At 29.3% G+C, this 6,000-nt stretch overlaps 1 protein-coding gene across 4 annotated transcripts in view; it reads left to right on the top strand.

Annotated features, from left to right (window-relative positions):
* The window catches only part of LOC136083668 (TNF receptor-associated factor 3-like), a 173,145-nt gene that overhangs the window by 48,532 nt on the left and 118,613 nt on the right, over positions 1–6,000 (top strand). The window lies entirely within an intron of this gene.

Genomic DNA, 6,000 nt, shown 5'->3' with positions numbered 1-6,000 from the left:
TAGCTCATCAATATGAAAACTCCACAAAAGGTTGCAGTCAATCAAAACACCGAGGTATTTGATAACTTTTGTTGGATGTAACCGTTTATTATTAATTTTGATTTGAACTTCAGAAAATTTGTTTAGATTGTGTTTTTTTCTAGAAGATGAATAAAATATTAGTTCAGTTTTTTTGGCGTTTAGACATATTAGCTTAGCATTTAACCAGTAAACATTTCTTTTAGATCTGAATTTATATTTTTACATAGAGAATTATACGATTTGTTGATATATAATAGGTTTGTGTCATCAGCAAATAGATGAATTGACGAGAAGCGAATAGAGTTGTTTATTTCAATAATATAAATTAAGAACAAAAGAGGACCAAGAACAGATCCTTGAGGAACACCGCACACAACAGATTTATTAGTAGAATTATAACCATTAATGCTTACAAATTGTTTCCGATCTGTAAGATAAGATCAAAATTCAGTCACTTACAACACCACGAATACCATAGTGTTCTAATTTAGAAATCAAAATTTTACGATCAACGGTATCAAAAGCTTTTTATAAATATATAAAAATACCACAAAGGGCACTATACACTACTGTCGGAAAAATTGTGGACGCTACAAAAAATTATGTTTCTCATCACTTCGTGCCGAATAAAACTCAACCAAAACAATCGCGTTTACTTAACTGTATTATTACTGTGTTTTGTGTTTAATATTGTGTGCATTAATTAATGAATACTTTAGATCAGTAACCATTTTTACAAAATTCAAGGGTGTCCATAATTTTTCCGACAGTAGTGTATAAGTAATTATAAATATATTTAACAATAAAAAAACCACAACCAATATTAACAACAAATAATAATAATAAAAAGTATACAATAAACATGAATTCATTTTTTGAAACATTAAATCTAAAATCGAAATTAAATATAAATATGTTTTTTATTTATTTAGTTCTCTCAAATATTTTGTTCTGAACACCCGTAATGAGGAAATATATGTTAATAATAATAAAACTTAAAGAATATGATGGTTATTAGGGCCCAGCTAGCACACATGCGTTGATAAAACATTAGAACAATGTTGAGCGTTGCATTGGTCTAACATTGACCGCCAACGTTGTATTTATATCACTTTGGTTACAAATGCAACGTTGCCAACAACCAAAAAATAACGTTGGTCCAACTTTGTATTTTAAGTCTGCATTACATAATACTTTACGTTAATTCAATATTGTATTTTACATTGGCACAACGTTGTATTTTACGTTGGCGAATCGCTGTATTTTAAGTTGATTCAACGTTATTTTTTACGTTTACACGACCTTATATTCAACTTTTTTCGGACGCAAATTTATTTCGGAACTATTATACTTCGAGATATTATTATTATTTCGAAATAAAGTTTAGTTTTTTATATTTGGGTATATATATATACACATTCCAAATCATATATTTATGCCCATATGTCATTCTATATATATATATATATATATATATATATATATATATATATATATATATATATATATATATATTACAAAATTATAAATATTTACAAATTTTATATACTATTTCTGCATAATAAATAAGCATATACTGTATACAATAAGTTTTAAATTTTTTTCTCTTTGTATATATATTTCCGTTTTTATATATTTTTATAACATGCGTTTATAATATTAAAAAAAGCTTTCACATAAATTTAACTTTGATTTATCCAAAAATATTTGACAATATGTATTTGCTTATATTTTCAAAATAATTTCTTGACTCTCTATATATAATTTTTTTAGTTTTTTTTATTTTTAATTTTTTTTTTTTTTTTTGTGTTTTTTGTTTTTGAGCCGTTATGCGGAAAGAAATCGAGAATATGGAAAAAGGTTTTAGAAGATTAATTAAATATTATTAGTAAAGATTTTATTAAGTAAAATAAAAAAAATACAGGACTATTACACATGCATCACATTACAAAAGGTACAGAAAACATGCAAATAATAAAATATATATCATAAAGTAAGGGCTGGTCTGATTGTCTAATCATAAATACACTGATTGTCTAATCACAAATAACAATATTTTTGTCTCAAGAATATATATATGTATATATATGTATATATATATATATATATATATATATATATATATATATATATATATATATATATATATATATATAGATATATATATATTTATATATGCAGGGAACAGGATATATTGAATAAGTAAATATGCAGGGAACAGGATATATTGTTCAAGTAAATGTATAAGAAAGTATATGTATAAGTATATCTATGCTTTTACATAAGTATTTATAAGTATATATACTTATACATGTATTTCATTTTTTTTTTTTTTTTTATTATAAAATAATAAATATTTACAATTTTTTAATAACATTAACTAAGGTTATATGTTTTTACAATATATGGTTTTACAATTTTTCACAAATATATACATTTTCTGTTTTGTAAATTTTAATACATAATTTTTGTATTTTTAATTTTTAATTTTTTTGTGTTTTTTGATTTTATATTTTTTTGTGTTTTTTGGTTTTATATATATATATAATAAATATATATATATATATATATATATATATATATATATATATATATATATACATATATATATATATATATATATATATATATATATATATATATATATATATATATATATATATATATATATATATATATATTTTTTTTTTTTTTTGTTTTTTATTTTTTTGCCGTTGTGCGGAAAGAAATCGAGAGTTTAGATTAAGTTAAAAAAAGAAGAAATTTTAAAATAGGTTAAGGAAAGGTTCATAAGGTAAAAAGAATGATTTATATGCAAAAAAATTAAAAAAGGAATTACAGGACTTTTAAATAAACATTACGTTACGCACACTATAGATAAAAAAAATTTTGTGTTAAAATAATATTTGATAAAATAAGGGCTGGCAGTGATTTGCTTATTTTATATAATAATAAAATTGTTGTATAACATAAAAAAAATTGCAAGAGGGAAGGAAGTCTTTACTAAACATACAACGAGCCGTTGTTTTAATTTAGCTCATATGTTTAGTTTCAGACTTCCATTCTCTACTTGACAGAAAACATTTTTAATACAAAAATATTGACAGAAAATGTCCGTTGTATTTCTACGGACATTATAATTATATTTTAAGGTAATAATATTCCTGATGTTCCTGATTATTACCCTGATCACTGCCATTGGGTCAATTTTTTTGTTGCTGAACATATGGTGGCATCTACTGTTCCATATTGCACTCATGATGGTTTGAGTGAGTGTCAACAGCAGCTGCGAAGTGGGGTTTTTTACCGATAAATTCGCTGTTTCAATCGAGAAAATCGAATTTATCGGAGAAAAATTGTTTCGGGATGTCAAGGAGTTATATACATTATTAAAATACTCCCAAATTTCAACAGAAAGAGGACAGTAGGCAAAGATATGCATGTTGTCCTCGATTTTACTACAAGTTTTGCATTTGTTATTTTTGACGATCTGTTGCCTTGTGCTTTTAGCAAGCAAGGTCGCAGAAAGTAAACTGTTGTGTAAAAAACGAAAGAGGATGTTTTGAGTCGGTCCGCATGCGCGGGAGGTGAAGTTTTTTTTTCCAAATTTGTGTCCACGGCATCGTTGTTTTTGTTGAACCGTTCCAAAAAAGTTCTGCTGGCACAACTGTCTTTTTGTTTTTTGCCACTTCTAAGTAAAAGTTTTTTGTTGTTTTTAGGGGGATGTCAAAAAGGGACCCTAATATTTCGATTGTTGTTTTGTAGTACTGAGACGTTTTGTTGTCCCAATGATTTCGAAAATTGTTCTGCTTTAAAAAGTTCCAGCTTTGGTTTTGGTTCGTAAATATTATAATTGAACTCGCCAACCAATACTTTGAGATGTAGTAATAATTGTGAGGTTTGTCCTCTTCGCATTCTTTCAGTTGAAAGAGTGTTTTGAGGTGAAGTGCAAGACTTTGCTCCTTCGGTGGTAAAATTCCGAGACCCCCGCTTTTGACGGGTAAAAAAAGTGTCTCTCTCTTGACCGGATTGTAATTGGTCTTTTGCCACAGATTTTAGAAAATGGCTATGTGCAGACGTTCTATTACCCATTCGGGAACGGGCAGCACGTTGGCCAGAAACCACACTTTTGACATTGCTAACGTATTTATCAACATAGCCTTTCCCCAAAGTGACAAAGTACGTAGTCCCAGAAACTTGAGTTTTTTCTCTATTTTGTTTAGAGTTACTAACCAGTTAAAATTGGTAGTATCGCTCAGTCTGGTGTAAAAGGTAACAACTAAAATTTTGAGACCAGTGTAGTTGTTCCACTCTATGCCGTCCAATTCGGGGTACATTTTTGGATCAAAACCCCCAAGAGCGAGACCCTTGGTTTTTGAGGCATTGATCATTGAACCACTTGCTTTTTCAAACAGTTTTACTTTTTCGAAGAAACAACGGACTGATTTTACGTCCCTGGCAAAAAAGTTCAAATCGTCTGCGTACTGCTGTATTTTAAGGGGTTTAGGTGTACCTGGTAGCGGGAAACCCTCTATTCTGCTATCTGCTCTGACCACCAAAGCGAGAGCTTCGGCGACAAAAACATACAGCAAGAGAGAGAGGGGATCGCCCTGTCTAACTCCTCATTCCGTAGGAAAAGAGGCTGACAGGAAACCGCAATTCAGAACAGATGCCGAAACTTCTGAATATAAGGTGTTAACAAAAGATACAAAATTTTCTCCAAGATTGAATTTTTGGAGAATCTGAAGCAGAAACGCACGATCGACTTTATCAAACGCCTTTTCTTGATCTATTGACAAAATGAAACTCGGTAGATTTTTAAATTGCGCGTAATCTATAAGATCACGGACTAAATGTAAATTTGAGAATATTGTTCTATCTGGGATTCCGCAAGTTTGAGTTGGTTCTATAATTTTCCCCATTACTTTTGCAAGTCTTAGGGCCAGCGCTTTCGTGATTATTTTGTAATCAGCGCCGATTAGGGAAATGGGCCTCCAGTTTTTGCATTCGGTATGATCTCCTTGTTTGGGGATCAGTGAAATAATAGATTTTTTCATAGAGTGGCTGGTATTTTTTTCTACGAAAAGTATTTCGTAGGCAAGTTCTTTAAAATTTTTTTCTAAAGTGTGCCAAAAGGTTTTATAAAATTCAGCTGGAAGTCCGTCATAGCCCGGAGATTTTCCGTTTTCAAATTTAAAAAGGGTTTCTTTTAGTTCGGCGACGGTTAGGCGGGTGTTTAAAAATTGATTTTCATCATCACTTAAACGTTTAGTGATGTGTGACAAGACATAATTTTGGCTGTCTTTGCATAAACTAGTTTTGGTGTAAATGTTTTTGTAATATGAAACTAGGGAGTTTAGTATTTCACCAGGTTCACTCGTCAATGTGCCGTCATTCTTGCGAATTTCGGTAATTGACTTGTTCCGCTGTTGAACTTTTTCCTAATTATACAAAAATTTTGAAGGTTTTTCTCCTTCTTCGATTAGTTTTTGTTTCGTGCAAATAAACGCCCCGGGAATCTGGAGCAAGAAAAGAGCATTGCGTTTTTCTTTGATGTTATCTAAACTCGGGTTAGCGTTTTGTTGCTTCCGTTGGATTTCGTTTTCAATCCTTTTGATATTTTTTTGCCTATGTACCCCTATTTCCAAAAGGGAGCAGTTTAATTTCCAGTATCCTGGTCCTGTCCTGGTTTTAATAAAATTGACAGTTGTTGACACGAATTCGTGGTCGGAAAAAGGGTTGGTGAGAATTTTGTTGTATTATTATTGTATTGTTTATATTATAGTATTATAGTATTATATTGTTGTATTTCATCCGTTTAGATGAGTCAACTATTACACCAAATAATATGGCGATATAGATCATTAATTATCGCATCTGAATTAACACAAATTCATGTCTGTTTTGATTGTGGCTTGATAATTTTTTATATTAGAAAAGGAAAAATATAATAGCAAATTATATTTCTATAATTAACTG

The sequence above is a fragment of the Hydra vulgaris genome, chromosome 08, assembly GCF_038396675.1.
Source record: "Hydra vulgaris chromosome 08, alternate assembly HydraT2T_AEP".
Taxonomy (NCBI): Eukaryota; Metazoa; Cnidaria; class Hydrozoa; order Anthoathecata; family Hydridae; genus Hydra; species Hydra vulgaris.
This window is presented reverse-complemented; position numbering and strand designations above follow the sequence as displayed.